The sequence below is a fragment of the Ochotona princeps genome, chromosome 8, assembly GCF_030435755.1.
Source record: "Ochotona princeps isolate mOchPri1 chromosome 8, mOchPri1.hap1, whole genome shotgun sequence".
NCBI lineage: Eukaryota > Metazoa > Chordata > Mammalia > Lagomorpha > Ochotonidae > Ochotona > Ochotona princeps.
The window spans coordinates 57,453,230-57,477,188 of record NC_080839.1 but is presented as its reverse complement, the minus strand read 5'-3'; positions in this window follow the sequence as shown (position 1 = coordinate 57,477,188).

The following is a 23,959-nucleotide window of genomic DNA, read 5'->3' as shown; positions in this document are numbered from 1 at the left end:
CAAGAAAAGGACAGAGAGAAAGATCTTCCATTCGCTGATTCACTGCTCAGATGGCCACAACAGCTAGGGCTGAGCTGATCTGAACCCAGGAGGCAGGAATTCTTCCCAATCTCCCAGGTGGGTGCAGGGTTCTGGGGACTTGGACCATCTTCTGCTGCTTTCCTAGGCCATAATCAGGATGATAAATGGAGCATCTGGTACACAACCCAGCACCCATATAGAAACAAGGCTCTTGCAAGGTGAGGATTTAGTGAATTACCCATTGAGCCATCACACCGGGCTCAATTAAACACATATATAAGCAAGTAAGCATTACAAATATCTTTTGAGATTAAAGAGCAGTTTTTCTCCCCTTGATTTTCATGGACTCTGATAATTGCTAATCAGTTGTGCCACTAAGGGACATCAGGGTCTGTTACACAGTGGGAATTGCTGATTGCCAGAGGGTGGACATCATATTCTCAGCTGACCCTGGTATTGACTCCAGCCTTTAGCCAGGAAAAGGTTATTCTGTACAACCACCCTACCTAAAGCTGTCTACCAAGCCAGTGGCTCCTTATCTGTTTTGGAACATGGAAGTGGTAATTATCCTGAGTTTTGTATTGACTTATTTCTAAATAGCACAGGTTACATTGCTGATGTTCCCTAGGTGTTCCTTTATGAAAATTGGGACTGGTTTCATCGAATAGAGCGTACCAATTCCAAACTGATGCATCATAGTGTGAAATAGTTCCCTATACCATTGAAAGGGCAATCTAAATGTGTGGTTAGCGAAATAGTTGTGAAAAGGAGCTCATTTTTTTCTAATTGTATTCTGTGTAGGAATTTATTTGCTTGTTTTATAAAATTGAATAAACTGCACATTAATGAGTGCTCAGAAATGATTTCTTTTCGACATAATGAATTAAGTTGTTTTCTCTAAGAATGGAATTACTGGATACATTAAGTTTTTTGAGACCATCAAGCCACAGTTGGAAATTTTCACAAATCCCATGGTCAGAATTAATCTGCCTTTCTTGGGGAAATTACTATATTTGGTTTTTATTCATATTTAAATGCTCTATTCATATTCAATGAAATAATAGATTTTTGTCTCAGGTTTGTATTCTGTGTATTTTCTTTTTTTTGTTTTCTTTTATGTTTATTTTTGATGATAACTGATCAGGGTGATAAGGTCAAGGGCTACAGGAAGGTGAGTGAAATCAGCATTCGTATATTCTCTTTTCTTTCTTTCTTGTATCTGGGGGAAGGAAAGGGACAAGCAGAGAAGCCACACCCGGCCTCCCAAATGCTTCTGCACCTTGGGATGGAGGACAGCCACCTGACACACCCCATTGAGGTGGCTCAGCTTTGACACATGGATTCCATGGTCTGATCATGGAACCTGTAGTTCTCTTCATGGATGGGGTTCTGAGTCCTGCAATTCAGTTGGAGAGATTCCCAAAGAAACTTCATCTGAGGTGATCCCAGACCTGATTCTTGTGTGTGTTTGCCAATACAGCGTCTGGCACAGTCTGTCATCCAAATCAGCTTTAGCATATACTGGTAGTTGCAATTGCTGGGTCATTTCTGCCTCCAGCCCTGTCTTCTACACAAACCAATGGTTGTTGGAGCCCAGCCTAATCCTGCCCACCATACACTCGGCCCTCACATAAACCAGTGGGAGCCGCAGCCTAGTCGGAGCAATCCACATTAACTCCCACCAGTCCTGTCCCTTGTACTGGTTCCCATGCCTGCCAGTATGTACAACAGATTGCTGTAGTCTGTCCCATATCCCATTCAGCTCTCATACATGTCGATGGACATTGAAACCTGGAGGAAAGCCCAAAGTGTTGGAATCCTGTACCCGCTTGGACCAGGAGGAAGCTCCTGGATCCTGTCTTCGTATTGGCTCAGCTCTGGTCATCACAGCTGCTTGGGGAGTGGACCAGTGGATGGAAGATCTCTTTGTCTCTCCTTCTCCAGTAAATCTTTCTAACCTGCAGAAATAAATTATTATTTTTAAAAATAATCCCATTTTGGTATTTAGAGATAAAGCTTGCGAAGTAAAATAGATACCAATGGGAAGATCTAACAGGTCTCTGTTTTGCCTACACATATTCTGCAGAAACAAAGTAAATTATCTAAAGCTCTGCTGGAAGGAATTGTTTGTCATGTAGAGAAACTGGTATAGTTGGATATGAGAGAAAGCTGGATACTTCCTCAAAGATACTGTTTGGATGATTGTTTTATTGTTACACTATTGACTCAATAGACGCTAATTTATTTTGTGGATGGCTTTGCATATACATGAATATGTTTTTCTTCTATTTTTGCTCTCCATTCCACAGATTTCCCCCCCTCACAAAAGAAAATAAATCTTGTTGATTTTGTCTGTGTTTATAGTGATGCCTCTGTAGTAATTGACCGGCCATATATGTTGGTATACACATACAGTGGCTCTGGTGCCAGCCTACTTCGGAAGATGAAAATAATAGACCTATTCTATGGTAGTAATCAATATGTAAAGCAGTTGGAAAATGGCCTGGAATAAATAAATACAGCATGTGCTGTTATTATTACTTAAAATGAGTTTCTGTTGACTTTGATTTTTTTTTTTATGGCCTTGTCCTACTTCCTGAATGCCTGAAGGACTGGTGTATCTGTGTCAGGTATCCAGACATCATTTCTGGTTCCTTTCATTGATCTGTTCCCATAATCTAATACATCGACAAGAGGCTAGGAAAAGATTAGAGGATTGATCTGGGAGCAGATGGTGAAGCTCACAAAGAATCCTTTTTCTCTACAGTGCTATCAGTCCCAGACCAGGTCTATAATTCCACCCCCAACCCCTTTCAAGAGAGAAAATTGGGAGAGAGTCTGGCAAACATACTCCATCAAATACAGTCATCTTTTTGTTTCCTTTAATTCAAAGAAAATTTTGACCCAAAGAAGAGAAGGAATAACCCAAATAGTGTAAAATCACCAAATGAAACTTCATTCACCAAATACAATCCAGGTTGTCAAAACTGTTGCTCAGATTTCTATCAAGCAGTCTCATGTCATTGCCATTGCATCTGCTTGTACATTCTGGAGTCAGCTTTGTTGTAGGGAGAAAATCAAAGTGATTTGATTTGATTAATTAGAAGGATGGTTCCTGGAGTGTGTTTACGCCATGTGTGTGTGTGTGTTTGACTTTATGTGCTTGAGATTGTTTGTCTTATGTTAGAGCATCCTTTTTCATGCGGACAAATAGTGTAGTCAGAAATGTGGGCACATATATAAGCAAAGAAGGCAATGCTTACATTCTTTCCAGGACAGAACAGGTAAAGTTAAGAAGGAATCCCCAACTTTATATGGAATGAATCAATTAAAAATATTTAACTACTTTTGATTATTAATTTTAGCTTTAACGTAGTGTTAACATCTCCCACAACTTTTTAGATAACTGCTTTTGCTTGAAGCTAATCCTAGATTTACCATTGTTGTAACCACCCTGTGCAATTTAATTTCATATGGCAACAGAGTGTTGTTTCTCTAATTTTCCTGCATATTTTATATAATAGTTGTGAGTTGTGTGTTTATGTGTGGCCCTGTTGACCTTGCACTTGAATTATAGCTGTGAAATTACTGGTTTCAGATATATAGTAGGTGCTCATCTTTACTGCTGCTCAGATATTTGTTTCTGCAAAGCAGTAACTTACTGCCAGGAAGTTCTAACTCTAACATGAATAATGACAGTAGTATATAACCTATTTGTTTTCCCATCACTTTTTTTTTTCAAGGTAACCTCCCACAAACTTACTTTTGCTTAGCCTAAGTTATTTCAGTGACACGAACGTACAATAGAATAGCAGTAAAACATCTTGAAAGTCCTTTGGGTGTATTTGAAGTAGGCACTTTTCAATGCAATTTCTAATATATTTATATTATGTTTTATACTATGTTTTCTTATTGTAGATGTTGAGAATATCAATGAAGAATTCAGAAACTAATGTTTCAGCTTAGCAACATGTGTTTCAGCTTAGCAGTATGTGTCTGTCAGAAACACAGTTGATAGCTAAGGAAAAAAAAGTAGGTAACTGTAATGTTTCCTTAGGTGGATTGAATTGCAGAAGTTAAGTAGTCACCATATTAGATTTAGTGAATGCAATCATTACAAAATCTGATGTTGTTTGTATTCAGGCAAAACACAGCCATTCTTATACTAAGGATCTAGATTTGCTAATTTGCACAATTACAGCTTCTTCCAGGGAAAGCATGAATGTTGTAAACATGATAGTGTTAAAAACAAATGAACACTGAGTGAAAGTAGAGAATGGGGCTGATAGGAAGGCTCAGCTGGAAATCTACCCTCAGGAAGTTGCTAAAAACATTGGTCATTTGTGCCATCTGTTGAATTCCATACACTAAAAGCAATGCTTTTTAGAACTTGAGTTTTTGAGCCAGGAATGAAAGATGGCTCTTACAGGGATCATTTAGCAGGACTTATTGAACAGGAGGACAACCATCGGAGAGACAGTGGAATGTCTCCTGACCATTCCACACCACATTAATTTTAAATGGACTGAAAAATTATAAGCATTAATTCATTCTTGGACGCACATGTCCTCAGCTTAACTCACTAAGTAGGAAGGTCCATCTATTGCACAATAAGTATGTAGGAGAAAAACAGTGATATGGATATGATGATTTGCTGAGTGGCTCAAGGAGCTGCCTGTGGAGATCCTGTAATGTCACTGTGGCAATGAGAAAAATACTCTTGTTTTGGTCTTCAGTAAAAGCAGGCCATCACCACAGCCTTCTTTCATTTGCTCACTAATAGTCCTTTTATGCAAAGAAATAGGCAGTTAATAGAAAAAGAAGCAAAATACAGGAAAGAATATTAGTTTTAAAAATATATAGTGATTTAATTTTTGAGGACTTTGCATTTTCTGTTGTTTCCTTTTTTTCTTAATATGCATATTGGATTCAGTAAACTGTACAATGCCTGACACATAGTTGAGATTAGCACTACTCACAAGATACTTTTCTACCTAGAGCATATATGTCACTGAATTACACACATATAACAATCTCTCTGGTTTCCACAAAGATCATGCAACCAACATAACAGCATGTCATTGTTGAGAGAATAAAGCATTTATTATGAAAAGATTATTCTTTTTACCTTTCTTCAAAAGGAATATTTCTAATTTAAACTATTTGCAAAAAAAAAAAACATTGAAAATATCAGGAACAACTCTAATATAATCATGTGTTCAAGTATACTACCTTATTAGTAAACTTTTTCTTACTTTCAATTATTTAACATTTCCAAAAATTTAACTTAGCAGAAGCATGAATATTTTGCTAAAATAATATGATGTAAAATGGAAAATACAATGTTTTTTATAGAGAAGTGGGAATATTAAGTAAAAGTTCATAATTTAAACTCTGAAAAATAGTCACTGCACAGCAAGGAAATATCAATAATTGAGCTGTGAAGTGAGCTGAAATGAAGGTAGTGATTGTTTCTTCATGTAAGAGAGCAGTTATATATTGAATTTACATTAAGTAATACATTAAGTTATAAAAATGACCAAATAAAACTGGCTTAAAATGCTAGTTGATAACAAGAAAATCAATTAAATTTTGTTATGCAATTCCTCAACCAGAATTCTAAAGGAATTACAAGAATTATACACTCATAATCAAGCTGAAGTTTTGTTATGATATGCATTGTTGACAAAATTGAATTATTTCTAAAGGTTCAGTTATAAAAAGGAAACTAATATGGAATGAATCAAATCATGTTCATACTATTAAAAGACATTGGCAACAAAAAATTATGTGATAAAACAAAATTCCTTTTTTAAAACTCGTCATACCATTTAAGATGAATAGGAAATGAATAAAGGAAGTGTGATATATTTTTAAACATTAACAAAGTATATTTTCGTTTTTTTTTTTTAATTTTATTTTGAATTCATTAATTACATTGTATTATGTGACACAGTTTCATAGGTACTGGGATTCTCCCCACCCCTCCCCAAACCCTCCCACCATGGTGGATTCCTCCACCTTGTTGCATAACCACAGTTCAAGTTCAGTTGAGATTCCCCCATTGCAAGCATATACCAAACATAGAGTCCAGCATCTTATTGTCCAGTCAAGTTCAACGGCTTCTTAGGTATACCCTCTCTGGTCTGAAGACAGAGCCAGCAGACTATCATCCCGATCAATTAAAAGCTCCAACATACCATCAGCAAAAATTTACATCACCATGGAATTAATTGACATAGTAATGAGTAACCAATATGTTAAAAGTAAATGCGAGTTCCCAGCCACCTTCTGTGACCACCTCATTGACATTTCAATTTTAGTTTATACACAACATATAACATTCAAAACATAACATGTTATACATAAGATCATATCATCTTAAATTAAGGCAAACATGTGGTATTTAACCTTTTGGGATTGGCTCATTTCCCTTAGCATTATGGTTTCCAGTTTGGCCCATTTGGCCACAAAGAACTGCATTTTGTTTTTTTTAATAGCTGAGTAGTATTCCATGGAGTAGATGAACCATAGCTTTCTTATCCAATCCTCTGTTGATGGGCATTTTGGCTGCTTCCATGTTTTTGCAATTACTGATTGTGCTGCTATGAACATAGGAGTGCATGTTGGTTTCTCATAAAACAAGTGTTCTGGATATATTCCTAGGAGTGCTATTGCTGGCTCATACGGTATGTTGAATTTGAGTTGTTTGAATGTTCTCCATACTGATTTCCAGAGAGACTGTACCAGCCTACAGCCCCACCAGCAGTGGAGTAGGGTTCCCTTTTCCCCGCAACCTCGCCAACAAGTGTTGTTGGTGCTTTTATTCATGTGGGCCAGTCTTACTGGCGTTAGGTGGTACCTCATTGATGTTTTAATTTGGATTTCCCTTATTGCCAGGGAACTTGAGCATTTTTTCTTTTTTTTTTTTTTTTTTTTTTTTTTACTATTTTTTTTTTTAATATTCATTTATTCATTAATTACATTGCATTACATGACACAATTTCATAGGTACTGGGATTCCCCCCCCTTCACCCCAAACCCTTCCCCCATCATGAATTCCTTCACCTTGATGCATAACCACAGCTCAAGTTCCGTTGAGATTCCCTAATTAAAAGTTTACACCATACAGAGTCCAGCATCCCACTTGTCCAGTTCAAGTTCAACCGCCTCTTAGGGAGGCCCTCTCAGGTTTGTAGGCAGAGCCAGCAGAGCGTCACCTCGATCAATTAGAAGCACCAACATATCATCAGCAACAGTCCAGGTATGATGAGGCTGGTGCAGAGTCCACTGATTGACATAGTCCGTCTTAGGGTTTCCCCTTGTCCAGTTTTCCGCTGCAAGCATAAAGCTGAGGTGGTTGATTCATCTACTCCATTTTCCATCTTTTTTTGATTAATGCTTTGATTCTTCCATTTTGTTCAGGGGAATCCCCCTAAAAAAAACTTTGAGCATTTTTTCATATGTTTATTTGCCATTTGGGTTTGTTCCTTTGTGAAGTGTTTGCCCATTTCTCATGCCCATTTCTTGAGTGGCTTGTTTGTTTTGACATTTTGGTTGTTTTGTAGCTCTTTGTATATTCTGGAGATCAGCCCTCTATCACCTAAGTCGTGTGCGAAGATCTTCTCCCATTCTGTGGGTTGCCTTTTTACTTTGTTGATTGTTTCTCTAGCTGTACAGAAGCTTCTTAGTTTGATGAGGTCCCAATTGTTTATTTTGATCTCAATTTCTACTGCATTTGGAGTCTTTTTTAGGAAGTGAGGGCCTACCCCTAAGTGTTGCAGTGTGTTTCCAACATTTTCTTCCAAAAGAACAAACTATATTTTCAATCTGATATTTTTCAAGTGCAGTAATTATTTCCTAATGGTACTAATTGCAATTCATTAATAATAAATTATAATTTTTGAAAATTAGCATTCCATTTGATTATTGAATTTTCTGTTTTTACATATTTATTGAAAGTATTTGTCTTTTTAATTAAAACTCTGAAATTGTCATTGCTATTTAATATTTCATAATTTTTGAAAGTTTAAGAAATATACCCAATCACCCTAAAAGGTGTTATGGAAGAAATTAAGTCTCATGGCTCATATATGCTTATAATTAGTCCTTTGCTATTCATTGATTTTTTTATTTTACTTCTTTTTTTTATTATTGTTATGATTTTATGATACAGTTCCACAAGCCCTGGGATTTTCCTTACCCCCTTCCCAAGTCCTGTCACCCACACACACTGATTTCTTTTATATTATTACTATAGTCTAGTTTTTCATAAACAGTCATATGTCCATCATTGTGGACATGGACAATGACAGAGTCCAGCATCCTATTGTCAAGATATAGTTAACAGTCTCATTTGGAGTCCATCTTTGATCTGGAAGTAGAGATGCATACTTGTATCCTCACATCTGGATATGACAGTCTCCATTACACACTTACTATAAATCCCCGTAAATGAAAAGCCAAAAACAAAATCAGCAGGAAGAAAAATAGGAAATTTGCAACAACATGAAGTTAAATAGGATTCTACTTAATCACCGTTGTGTTGCTGAATAAATGAAAAAAAATCAAGCATAATCTTGAAACATATAACACTATTGTATGACCCATTTGTCAGTGAAGAAATTAAGAAGGAAAAAAATTTTTTAAAGGAATGAAAATACAAACAAAACCATCAAAACCCATGAGACGTAACAAAAAAGCATTGAAAATGCTAATGATCTTTATTATGCATGAAGGTTGCCTTCTATCAGGGAGGATATATGATATTTGTCCTTTGGCGAATGACTCATTTCACTGAGCATAAATGGTCTGTAGTTGGGACCATTTGGTTGCAAATGCTAGAATTTCATTCTTTTTAATGGATGAGTAGTATTCCATGGAGTAGATGTACCATCATTTCTCTGATATTGCAGATTGTTCTTCTGCTCCCTTTCATTTGCAGAGTTCATTTTCTTTGAATGTATTCACAGCAGTGGAATAGCTGGGAAATATTGCAGGTTTATTTTCAATCTCTTAGCACACTTCATACTGACTTCCATAGTGTTTCAACTACCCTACACTCCCACCAACAGTGAAGGATAGTACTTTTCTCCCTACATCCACACCAGCAGGTGTGGTTAGTAGAGTTCTGCATGTAGGCCAATCTCACTGGAGTTAGGTTGAACCTCAGTGAGGTTTACGTTTGTATTTCTCTGACAGATAGGGAACCGGAGCATTTTTTAATATGTTTGTTGAACTCAGAGTAGAAGAGAAATGAAGAATCCCATTTTGGACATGCTTATTGAATACTAGATGAATTTTTAGAATGGTAATTGCAGGGTAACAGAGAAAATAAGTGGTCTTTAAGGAAAATTATCACAAATGATAGTCAAAAAATGAAGAGTATAGTTAGATTTAATTAGAGAGGAATATTTTAAAAACAACAATGTAACTACCTATTCAATACTTTCTATATCCCAGGAACAATGCTAACTTTAGATATATTTTTTCACTACTTAGATCATCATCTCCTAATAACGTGCAATAAGTATATACATATGCGTGCACAAGTTAGAATGTAAGCTATATAAAGACAGAAGCTTTGCATCATAATCTTCATCTAGGAGTGCAGGTGCTACAAGTGTGCATTTGAATAAATAAGAGAATATTAACAACTGACCTGTAACTGGATGCTCTTTTAGTTTCCTGATTATGGGTGAAAAATCTGAAACCCTAGAATACTAACAACTTGTAATGATTTGAGCATTTGATCTGTCCAGAGCAAAGGTCCTTATTATATAAAAGCAATTAGGTATCATAAGACAGTGATAATGATAAGGTTGATGTTCAAAACGTAAATTGGATGATGCATAAATTTTCTGATTTTTGAGGAAACTAATGTTCCCAGTGTATGTAGGGAATACTGAAATAGGATTTGAAGCAGATTTGAAAAAAATTTTTGTTTGTTAAATCATATTTTCTCGTGTGTGTATGCTTTAGAATTGCTGAATGGAGATAAGTAGATTCTGTATTACTAAGGTGGATGATATAAGTAAAAGTTGAAAGAACAAAACTATCTTTCCATGTTTAAACATATCATTTAGATCAATAATGTTTAAAGGTAGCATGAGTACAATCTAAAAATGTTCACCTCACAAAAGTTGAAAATAAATTGTTGGTCACCATAGACTGGAGAAAGTAGGAAATAAGGAGATGGGAAAAGATTGGCTCATCATTTTGTTTATAGTTAGGCATGTTATTGCATCAAAATGGGACTCCAGATAGTTATGATGTGCTTCTCTAAAAGCATAGAAGGAAGAGTTTTGCATTGTTTTAATCCTAGAAAACACAAAATAGGGCCAAGCGTGCTAGCCTAGCAGCAAAATTCCTCACCTTGCATGCACACCAGAATCCCATATGGGACCAGTTCTAATCCCCGTGGCTCCACTTCCCATCCAGCTCCCTGCTTGTGGCCTGGGAAAGCAGTAGAGGATGGCCCAAAGCTTTGGGGCCCTGCACCCGTGTGGAAGACCCAGAAGAGGCTCCTGGCTCTTTCCTTCAGATTGGCATAGCTCCAGCCATTCAGAGTGTTTGGGGAGTGAATCAGCAGATGGAAGATCTTCCTCTCTGTCTCTCCTCCTCTTTGTATATATGACTTTCTAGCAAAAATAAAATAAATCTTAAAAAACCCACAAAATGCATAGAACTATATTAAAGTCTGAATAATAGATATATTTATCCTAATTATGCCTTACACAATGTATACATGTAAGGAAGCATTGCATGTTACACCAGGAATGAAAATTTTTTTTATGTTTCAAGTTAAAAAAAGATTGTATTCAATGGTAATATTTAATGTAATAGCAAAGAGGGATAGTATGCAAATCAATCTTGATGATGACTTACCACTAATTAACTACATATCTAGTTATTTAAAAAATGATATCTAAACCAACTCATCCTCAGCTTGGCCAGCTAAAAATTGACAAGATGTAGTGCTCTATAGGCAAAGATCAGCTTGATACAGTTTAATTAATAATGTGCAAAACTAAGAGCTAAATTTTTTGATTTACATAGAAGACATTTTGTGAAAATATAATTATTTACTCTAAAATAGCTTGTTATTTTGCAAAGGAATTTATAATTGTTTGTGATATAATTTTTCCTGAAGCATATAAGTAATTTCAGGCTAACTAATATTGGATAAGCAATCACAATCATTTTATATAATTATTAGGTACATGGAATTGTATACTAGTTGCTTTCCAGTATTAAAATTTATTATTCAATATTCAACAAAATCTTCTTGTCCTGGAATTTAAAGGAAACTGAACAAGCTACTATTAGTAGAGTGTCTTAGCATTAGAAAGCAAAATGAGAGGTGGGCTTTTGATTAGGTGGGTTAGATGTCAGTAAAGACACCCACATCCCATGTTGAAGTGTCGTATTGAGTTTTGACTTCACATGATTCCACATCTGCGCTAATGCAAATCCTAGGAGGCAGCAGATGAGGATTAATGTCCTTGCATCAATGCTGCCCATGTGAGAAACCTGGTTCAAACCTGTGACAGGTGGCTTCAGCCTTATCCATCCTTAGCTGTTACAGGTATTGGGGGAGTGAAGCAGCACACTGGTGCTCTGTTGTCTCTTTTTCTTTCTGCCTCCTCAACAACAAAAAGGTGGTAGTGGTGGGAGAGGGGGTATAGTATTGTAGTGTTCCAGAAAAATTCAGCCTTTAATTTCAATGCAATGAAATTTTGCACATTTTGTAGAGAACAATATGGAATGGGATGGAATTCCATCTTTGATCTGGAAGTAGAGATGCATACTATATTGTATCCTCACATCTGGATATGTTAGTCTCCATTTCACAGTCACTGTACATCCCCTCAAATGAAAAAGTCATAATACAAAATCAACAATAGGAAGAAAAATAGAAATTTACAATGTCATGAAGTAAATAACGTGTTACTAGGTATGACAGTCTCCATTACACAGCTATTATACATCCCCTTAAATGAAAAGCCACAAAACAAAATCAGTATCAGGAAGAAAAAAAATTAACAACACCATGAAGTTAAATAGCATAGGTGGTCACTTTGTTAATAAAGCCTAAGTGTTCCACTTACACTAATAATACTATTGAAAGATCAGTACTATGGCTTGTCATTTAAATACCAGACTACTACAAATATTGCAACTACTGTACTATTTGGAATTTATAGTTGACACATTTCCATCATGATTGAGTATTAATTAACTATAGATATATATTTTATAGCATAGATATTTGGTCAGGCAGTTTTGTAAAGATGAGCAAAGCCATTTTTTTTAAAAACAATGAAACAGTCATTTCCTGGAAGAGACATCATCTTACATGTACATGTGCTTAATTTGAGTTTCACATTAAGCAAGCAAACATGATTGAGCTCTAAATTTGAATAGCCAAATTCATAACTATATTTAGATATTTCAACATCTCCACAAAAATGTGTTGCAGAATAAATAAACAGGGACTTAGTAGAATAGAAGAAAAAACATATTGAACTGGATCTAATGATTTTTTATGCAATACTACACCAAATAATAGAATAAGCAGTACTTTTAATTCATAAAAGAGCACTTACAAAAGTGCATTATGTGTGATCCAATTAAAAAGAAACATGTTGCAGTTACAATGTGAGGAGCAAAGAACAAAAAAATAGGAAACCACAAATATTAAAATGCTAAAAAGAACATTATGAATCACTTTATATCATATGCTTGATTTTTAGATGGAGCCTGCAAAGTTTTAACAATCAGGAAATACCGGCACTCATTCAAGAAGAATGAACTAACTTGTATACATGCCTACTTAGCTGCAATTCAAATGCAACAGGTGAGTTACTTCACTAGGAAATTTTCCCAATATCATAAGTGTAAATGATGCCAGTTATACTCAGAACCCTTCAGGCAGTAGAAGACAAAGCTTTTCTGTGCATTCTGCTGTGCTAGTATTGCCCAGACATAAAAGATAGATTCTACAGGACAATTCCATAGACCTTATGAGCATGAATGTGGAAAATGTCCCAAGTACTAGTTAAATCACTATTATAGAAATTATACTTCAGGCTTGGAAGGTTAATGTTGAAAAGAATTACATGTATTTCATCACATTCATAGTCCAATAAGTTTTAAAAATTATGCTATGGTAACCTCAAAAGAAATGAAATAGATAGTACATTCCAAAGTACTGAAAACTCTTTATAGATTTGTCATGCAAGATAATCCGTAGTAACAATGAAAATTCTCCAAAAATGTTTGCACATACCTAAAGCAATGTAAATCTGTACATTATGTGTTATAGTAAAAATATATAAGAATTATGCTCCTCTAAGATCAAGAACAGGCAAAAATATTAGTCTTATGCCATATGAACATTGAGTAAAGCAAAATGAAAAATAGATGAGGTAAAAATGGGAAAATGTGTCCATACCTTTTAGTGTATGCCTGAGTCCCTTAAATTGAACATTTAAAAACATCTGTAACAAAGTTACATATTTAAAAATGAATTAAAACATCACCCAAGATGAGGAGAAAATATTTGCAAAACATCTGTGTGGAAAAATATTTCACTCCAAACTATTTCATGAAAGTTTTTCAACTAAATGATAAGAGACTATCCCCCCAAAAAATGACCAAAGACTTAAATATATAACCAGAAAAATGATATAGACATATAAACAAAAGCATATGCTCTGGCCACAATTAATGACTGAAAATTTTAAAGTAATACCACAGATGGATACTGCAATTCATCAGTATGGTGATACTGAAAAATTGGCAATAATGTTGTCAAGAATGCAATACTGTTAGAACCAGACATACTCAATCAGTGCGAGTGTAAAATGGTGCAGTACACTCTAGAAACTATTTGACAGTTTCTTAAATATCCACTATTGGAGGCTCCAGTGTCACTAGCGTGATTTTTAGCAAAAGCATTAAGTCCTTTATAAAGTCTTAAAATGTTCTAAATTCCGGAGATGAGCCAAATATTCACCTACAGGTAATGGTGTCCTGTCTGCACAACTAATACCACTCAGAAACCTGTATATATTACAAATACATGATAGAACCTGAAAAAATAACTAAATTATTTTTGCTAAGTGTAGGGAAGCAGGAAAAAGAAAATCATTAAATTCAAATGTGACTGAGTTTGTATTCTTTCAAAAAAAAATCTCACCTTCATCATGTGAAATATATTTTTATATAGTAAGCTACACTCTGGTTTTAAAATCCGGTTTGAGTGTGGGGGAGGGGGAATGGAGTCCCCAGGGCCAACTAAACTCTATCAAAAAACAATAAAAAATAAATTTTAAAAACATCCTGTTTGTGTGTATAAATATCCCACTTTCACTTTTTTATGGCTAGTTTTTGTACAGGAGGACTTTTCAATCCTGATAGCTATTAGCTGTGCTTTCCACTAAAAATGCAGGTTCTTTAAGTATCCAGACTGTTAGGTGATGCTTTTATTCTGAATACAATCTCTACTTTTTATTTAGAGTATTTTTAACATTTACATCCTATGTAATTGTTGTGGAATTTATGTATACGTATAGTATAATTTGCTCTATACTTACTTTTCCCTCATTTTCTGCCTTCTGGTAAATTTTTAATGTTGTTTTGATCATTCCATTTTACTCTTCTGGTAGCTGTGTGTTTAGGCTTTATGTTTGCTTCTGGGTTTGTGACATGTGTTTTCCCCAAATTACATTCTATCACGTTACTATCTGGATACAGCACTACAACATAACACCTATCACCTCTCCCAACTTCTGCCCTACTGTTTGCATCTCCATGTGTTAGGAATATCACAATGCATTATTGTCATTGGGTATGAAATAATGAATTACTTTCTAAATAAAGTTTTTCAAGTGAGGCATTTATTTGCATAACTTGTCATCATTTAAAAACATTATATATATATATATATATATATATATATATATATATATATATATATATTTATATCTCAATGTTCCCATCACTTACATTGCCCTCTGTATGAAAACCGATCTTTAAAATTTTTAGTGGTCAATTCTCTCCGATTTTCTATGAGTTTTTATTTAAAAAAAAGTCATCTCATAAAACAGTCAGTTGTGGATTAACTTTTCATTTCAGTGCTTTAAAATATTGTATAGGTTTACTTGTGCTTTACATATTACCAATACCTATGTTGATAAAATGTATCTTTTCCTTTCAAACATTTTTGAGGAATCAAGGGTCCCCCATAAAGGAAAGAAAAAAAAACTAAGGAAAGTGAAAACACATGAATCAGTAGCTCGTTAGGACCCCTGAGGCAGGAGACAGGAGTTAGGGGAAATAGATATTTCATCAGATATTGTGGAGTCTGCCTGAGGGACCTGCTTGAGCACTGTGTGTTCTGCTGTGCAGAAAAGGAGTGTTACTTCCAGTGTCAGTTCCCCAGTTGGTTCTGATAGCTTGGCTCATTAGAATACCCTGTCAGTTTCTTCATTGGTTGTTATTCTTGCCTCCTGATAAGTTGTTATCCCTGATTTTGGATTGTTATTCTGCCCCTTGTTAGGGACAGAATGGAGATAGAATGGAGCTAGAGAGAGCCATTTTGTGTGTATCAAAAAGCCAGTACTAGTAACCACTATTGGCAGTGCCTCCCTTGTAGACACGCCTCCTGACTGCCGTGGCAGGAGGTTACTTTTTCAATAAATCTCATTTGGCTCCCTGTCCCTCCCTGTCCACATGAACATTCCTTGACATGCGCAAAAACCAGCAACAAAATTATTTCTATTCAGCTCTCATTTTCAGAATTTTAATTTACATTATATATTAATGACACCACACGTAAACTTCCAGCACATCCATCCTAAGTTTCCTAGTTCAGGTATTACACTTTTTTATTTTAAGATGTATTTATTCTTATTGGAAATGCAGATTTATAGAAGTAGGAGAGACGAATAGAAGTATCTTTTGTCTGCTGGTCCACCTGCCAAGTTGTTACAATGTCCAGAGCTGAGCTAATCCAAAGCCAGGAGCCAGGTGCAGCGTCTCAAGGCCTTGGGCCATCTTCCACTGCTTTACTAGACACAAGCATGGACCTGGATGGGACGCGGAGCAGCTGGGACATGAGCTGGCACCCATACGGGATCCCAGTGCATACAAGGTAAGGAATTAGCCAGTGGGCCATCACATTGAGCCCTGTAATTTTCTTTTTTAAACCATATCTTTTTAATCTCTGTGAGGAACCATGTGATGCAAATTAAGAAAGAGTCCATGATTCAAAATAATTAACTGATTTTCTCCTCAATTATCTGTAACAGGCAGGACTGTACCTAGACACTATGCTAAAGCCAAGAGTTGGGAACTCCAAACAGGCCTCTGAGAGTGGCTAGAACCCAGTTACTTCTCTGCTTGCTTGTAAAACCTAGAAGCTTGAGTTAGAGGCCAGAAACAGTTATTAAACACAGACACTTAGACATATGATATAGGCACCTTAACCCCAAGGTGAACTATTCTCTCCCAGATGAACCAATATTCAACTCTGGAACATATTTTTACAGTTTAAACATTTTTTGCAATAGTCACATTATCATATTCATTTTTTACCTTGTAGATATAAAGTTTGGTGAGCTAACCTTGTGATTGAAGCAATTAATATTGTCTCATTTCTCTTAATAGTCATATGTAAGATATATTTTCATATTGGGTGCAACTCATTTAATGGGATTTCTTTATTCCAGTTAACCCAATTGTGGGGGCTTAGATTGTTTTCAATGACAAAGGCTACATCTCACTAATGAAATGGTCATATGTTTCATTAGAAAAATTTATAACTACTAGCTAAATATAATCATGCTGTCTTCTCTATCCTTCCTCAATTTTTCAAATTCACTATAGATTTCAACAGTTAATATTCTTGTTATTTTCCTCCTTAATAGCATACCTGTTTATTCTAGATAGCTGTTACGGATTCTTGCTTGGATTTTCTTACCTTAAGAATTTGTATCATTTTCTGGCATACAATTATATTACTGATAGTTAAGTCCAATCACTTTAAAGCTTTCTGAAGTGGGAATTTATGAGAATTTATTGTTGCATTTATTCTGTGGATGGGTTAGTCTTACTACTAAGACATGATTATTCCCAGTTATGCAGTGTAAGTGGAAATTACTCAACCTGGATATGTCCTGATTGGTGAAAACTCATATCTGTCCTAGCCTTGTGAATGCTTGGCAAATATTGAGGCCCCAATTTGAATTTGGACCTACTCACTCCTTTTTGCTGTGCACATGTATAGCTAAATATCAAGCACAAATTCAAATAGTTACCACATTTAAGCACTTCTTTCCTCTCTGAATCCTTATCTTGGGAAACCTTCTGTCCTTTAACTTGCAGTTTAGCACAAAATTAAGAGTTTTCAGATATGTCTGTCATTTGTAAATCTTCCATCCTTTCAGTCCAGAACTGTCTGCCAACACTTGAAGATAGGTGTTCCTTGTGTTCTGCACAATGTTCTGGCGATTCAAACTGGGAAGTCTATCTTTGTTATCCTAAAAACATCGCATGTTACTCCATTAGTAAGTGTGCAGTGTATATGTTTAAAGCATTTCTGACATAAAATGGGAAAATGTCTGCCTCTTCCAGCTGAGTGATGATTTTAGTAAAAATAATTGATCTTAATTTCTTTTTAGATCTATTATCAATGTCTAATACACTTTACCTATGAGTTCTACCAATTACTGATAAGTAAACTAGGAAATTAGTGATTTATCTGATAGTAGTGGATATACTGTAAACACTTGTTATATATTTTTATAATTGTAAGGTTTTGAACGCTCAGTAGAAACGACATTAATATACTGACATAATAACATTATTATATAGATCAAGATATTTACATGAAAGCAGTCATTGTTATACTGTTATCAGAATGTAGGACATTTTCCATATTATATGCCTATCAGTGAATTCTACTTATCACAAATAAAGCATTATTTTCCAAATCAATGGTAAGAACTGCCTACCTTAAAATTAACTGTATTTAACTAAACACACTCATTCAACAGTCAAGCCAAAACAGTTGTGTGATTTTTTTTACTAGCTGTGCTTAATATTAAAAGTAATATTAATTAAATAAATAAAAGAACATGGAAAATACTACCAACAAAAAAGGATTATGAATATACAAGAGTGTCTAAAATGTTCATTGGAAGTACACATATAAAAAACATATGTGAAGCTTCCGAACACTTTTGAATGAATGTAATGCGATCTTTACAAATTTATTTATTATTTTATTTAAAGGCAGATAGAAATAGTGATAGATGTTGGATTTGCTGATTTACTCTCCAAATGTTCTGAGTAACAAGAGCAGGGACACACCAAAGCCAGAAGACCATTGGTATGTGTAGTTCTTCAAAAGGGTAACAGTGAGTAAAACAGTTGAGTCATTATCTGCTGCCATCCAGGGTGTATGACAGCAGGAAGTGGATTTTAAGTGGAGCCAGGATTTAAACACAGGCATTCTCACGTGGGACACAACAGTCCCAAAGAGAGTATTCACTGTTGTGCCAAATGCCTGTAAACTTTCTTTTAATTCTATTTTTCTGTGAAGTTTTTCAAATATTCTTGTGAATACATAGTTTGGTGACCTACTTTTGTAATTGAAGCAATCAGTATTATGTCTCATTTCATTTAATAATCATATCTAAGATATATTTTCATAGTGGAGGTAACTCATTCAATGGGATTTCTTTATTCCATTTAGCCCAATTGAGGAGGGCTTAGATTGCTTCTAATGACAAAGGCTACATTTCACTAATGAAATAGTAATTTGTTTTTATTCATTTGTTAGCTACTATGAAGCCAATATGCATTCAATATACTTATATATGTGTAGCCAATGAGCAATTGCTACTCTGAAAATAGAATGATTATGCTAACTTAGTTACAAAGCCAAAATATGATATATAGTTAAATAGTCTTACATTGGAAGCAGTTTAAAAGCTTATTTTGTTTTTATTTACTTAAAAGGGTGGGGAAAGAGCTGGCTTACTCACCCTCCACCCCCATAACTACAAATACAACACTGGGCCAGGTGAAAATCAGAAGTCAAAAATTCTGTGCAGGTCTCCCACATGGGGAGCAGAGACCCAAATATGTAAACCATGTGAACCGTAAACTTTAGCCTTCCATGTACTCATTAGGAAGTAATTGGCTTGAAGCAGACACTCAGTAATAGAATGTGGGCAACCTAAGAGGCTGCTTAGCCTGCAGAGTCACAACTAGCTTTACAGACTTGAAGAATTTGGTATATGAATATACTCTCAGTTTTCTTATCCTACATTGGAGTCATTTTCCTGAAATTCAGTTTTCTCCAAATTGATTAAGTAGTGAAGTGAATGAAAAATACGTATAAGTTGTCATTAAATAGTTAATTGAAAATGTGTAATATTAATAAACTAAATTTTTTTAAAATGCAACAAAATTTATCTTTTAAATCCATTTTGGAGTACCCTCATAGGTTGAATGCTTTTTGTGTACTGTGCACCATAGCAATCATTATGAATACAGAGTGAAGCAAAACACATTCTCATCTATCAAAGAACTAATACTCAAAAAACCACTGGTTGGTAAAAGCCAATAATTACTCTCATTTCTGTGGCATGACTAAAATACACTCAGAATTAAAGTAACTTCCTGTCTAGCAAAGAGTGAGAAGATTATAACTTTGCACTTTAATTAACTTTGGTAAACAGAAAATCAACTTTTTCTTTCCTTAAGGGGGAATTGAACTGCCTAATTTTTAAAAAGATAAACAACATTTCCTGAATGCTATGTAATTTATTCAAGCATAACACTAAATTATAGCTGTCTTTCAAAAGTCAGCTCGTAGTTATGAATTTTTAAGTATTAAATGGAGTGTTGAACTGATTAATTCATGAAAATTTTAAAAAGCAAAGAACTATGCAAATTATTTTCCTGTCCTAACATAAAAGTCCTTCACAACTGGCGGATAGAAAAATGACAGATGCTATTTTGATGAGTCTTAGGATTCCATATCTACTGGGATTAAAACAGAATCCTTACATTTTAGTTACTGTTTTAGAATCAGATCACCTTGTATTATTAAAAGCTACATTTTAAAGGGAAGTGAATAGGGAAAACATCCATTATGCTAAGTGAACAGAACTTATCTAATAATTTTTCAAATGACTTCTCAATTCTATAAGCATTTGGGAAGAGACTGTCTTTCTATAATAGTTAAAATCTGTTGAACACTTCCTGTCATATTGTCTGCTCAAATATGCATCGTGCTTGTGACTATTCAATAACAATGTGCAATACATGTAATTATCATATTAATAAGTGATTTAATTTGCTTTCTAAATGGAATACAGATTAAGAAAGTTAATATGAACAAGATTTTTTTTTAACTTTTCTGTTCTGGGCTTTCTTTTTTTTTTTTTTAAAGATTGATTTTTGGGCCCGGCGGCGTGGTCTAGCGGCTAAAGTCCTCGCCTTGAAAGCCCCGGGATCCCATATGGGCGCCGGTTCTAATCCCGGCAGCTCCACTTCCCATCCAGCTCCCTGCTTGTGGCCTGGGAAAGCAGTTGAGGACGGCCCAATGCCTTGGGACACTGCACCCGCGTGGGAGACCCGGAGGAGGTTCCAGGTTCCCGGCTTCGGATTGGCGCGCATCGGCCCGTTGCGGCTCACTTGGGGAGTGGATCATCGGATGGAAGATCTTCCTCTCTGTCTCTCCTCCTCTGTGTATATCTGGCTGTAATAAAATGAATAAATCTTTAAAAAAAAAAAGATTGATTTTTATTACAAAGTCAGATATACACAGAGGAGGAGAGACAGAGAGGAAGATCTTCCATCCGATGATTCACTCCCCAAGTGAGCCACAACAGGCTGGTGCGCGCCAATCCGATGCTGGGAACCAGGAACCTCTTCCGGGTCTCCCACGTGGGTGCAGTGTCCCAAGGCTTTGGGCCATCCTCGACTGCTTTCCCAGGCCACAAGCAGGGAGCTGGATGGGAAGTGGAGCTGCCGGGATTAGAACCGGCGCCCATATGGGATCCTGGAGGATTCAAGGCGAGGACTTTAGCTGCTAGGCCACGCCTCCGGGCCCTGTTCTGAGCTTTCATACTACTGATAGCTAATTTTTTTCTTAAAAACTATGATTCTTCATTAGCAAGAAAGTGGGAGAAATTGATTATCCTCAGGTTTAGAACATTATCTGAAGAAAACAGACGGAAGAATAATAATGAAATCTGTATGAATGGAGTGTACTGATAATAATACTGATTTGCAGGGCAGGACACACAAAGAAGTTATTGTCATGAATAGCAGAGGAAACAGCACAGTTGAGAAATGATGCCGAGATGAAAGAAAAAATTAACTTCTTTGTGTGAGCTACCAACCAACCAACTGCCTTAAATCAGGTTAGCAAAATATTTCTTGACAAAGTTTTAGACCAAAAAAAAAAAAAAAAAAAAGGAGTTTTCTCAGAAAAGAACACAAGTGCTTTTTAATTATCTTAAGATTACTGTATTTCATTTTATGATTGGATCAAATGTTTACCCATAAGATATGTATATTCAGAATCTGTATGGCCTTTCATATGAAAACTGTCTCTGAACCCCTGAATAAGGATCTCTAGATAATATTTCTCAAATTATCTACATTTTTCCAACCCCAATGAGAAGTAGCCAAAAAACAAGACAGAACAGAACTAAACAAAAGCCTGGGGAAGATACACAGTGAAAAATATGCAGATGGAGGTACAGCCCTAAAGTAGGAAACGTTAGGATGGCTTAGAATCAGAAGAATATTACAAAGACTAGAAATGTTCTCTTTTTATTCTATAGAGTAGTTGTAGCCCTGCTAACACCTTGGTTCCAGAATTCCAGCTTCTATTATTCTGAGGGAGTAAATTTTTGTTTTAAAGGATCAAGTAGGATGTAGCTTAAAATCACTAAGAATAAGTGCATTTTGTTTCCGGGATAAGCTTCTAATTCTGGAGAATTTGAATTACAAACAATTAATGACCAGCTGCTTGTCAGGAACAAACTGTACAAAAAGAAGGCTCTAACATATTATATTATTCTAAGTAAATGACCATTTATTTGAAAGAGATCTACAGTTACAGAGTAAGATGAAGATAAACCACAATATGAACTCTCCCAACCAGGAAATAATAATTTCAAAGAAGATAATCAACAGCAATCAGGAGTATTTTAAAGAGCAACTTTATATTAGGTGTTGAATATATAAATTCAGTATAAGATTTCTTTTACAAAGGAATAAATTCACTTCCTGAATTAAAATTAAAGTATGGTGATTATAGTTACAATATGTATCTCTACTAGGAGTAGTATGTATCTCTAAAAGCAGCACTCCCAACAAAACTGTTAAATACACCTTGACAATGTGATACTAGGTTTTCCACCATTTCCTATACCTACAATGCTATGATACACTTAATAGAAAAACGTTGGACTTGTAACTGTTGCTGAAGGACTCTACTATTGTAACACAGAATAAAATAATGGGAGAGGGAGAGAATGGGGAAGGACGAAGTGGAGGTAGAGGGGATCCTATAACTACCAAACCATATCATGGAAAATAATAAACAAAAATTTTAAAGAACATGAAAAATGGTTGATAAAATACTAGTGAAGTATTGAAGATTAATAGATAAGGTACAAATAATCAAACATTATAATATAGATCACATATAGAAATTAAACTACTGGCTAGACAGAATAAGGATTAATAAAGTCGGAGACTGCTCTGAAACTTCAGATATAACAGTGTCTCAGAAAGCACATGATAAATAGCATGTGATTAAAATTTATAGAAAATGGGAATACATTGAATACACCAAAGAGGAAATCTTATCAGCTTAATAATAAAAAGATGATATACAGACAGCTGGGAAGTATAAATTTTGAAGGAGCATATCTAATGCCATAATAAAATTTAAGAATGCAAATCATGGAAGGGAATGTATGAGTGTACTTTCAGAGCAGAAAAAAAGAGCAAGCGTTATACAGAAGGACTAACAATGATATAAACTTCAGTAATTTAAATAAGTTTTATTCCAAAGTCATTGTGGCAGAAGCAGAGAGAAATATGGGATATGAGAGAGAAGGGTGGATGAGGGAAGTGGGGAGGTACGGGGAGAGAGAGATAGGGTGCGTATGCTTTCCACCCACTGGCATGCTGTTGAAATGGCCGTCACTACTGGTCTAGGCCAGGCTTCAATCCTGATCATCTACATGCATGAACAGGACCCACAGCATTCAAAGCTTTCTCTGCTGTCTTCCTGGTTTAGCAGGAAGCTGAATTAGAAGCAGAGAAGCCAGGAGACCGATGCTATCAGAAGGGGCTTAACTGACTGTGCCACCACACTAGCCTTCTCTTGTTTTCAACAATTTTAAGTTTGGAGAAAAAAAAACATGAAACTTTCAACTTTGGAGGATAAATATGATTCATGAAAACTAACTTCATTCCCACAAATTGCTAAATCAATTGTTAAAACAAAAACATGTCTTCATGTGCTATGCCTCCTTAACTTTATCTCCCACAATTCCATTTTAAAAAACTATTAAGAACATATTTTATTAATGAGAAATTAATGTAAATAATGCAAACATATTCCAAAAAACTAATAAAATATTGGTAAACATCTCCAATAGAGATAGGAACATATTGCTTGCTGAAGGCGTGGAGATGTGGGGTGACGGATAGATGTAACGCAGTAAGAGCTCAACGATAGCTTAAAATATATGCTCTTGCAAATAAAAGAGTCAGAAAAATAAACAACTGAATGGATTTAGAAATACACTCTATAAAACAAATTGAGATGAAACTTTTAAGTCACTGGATTTGACCGGCTAAATTTTACCATTTTCTGTTGCAAAATTTGGGC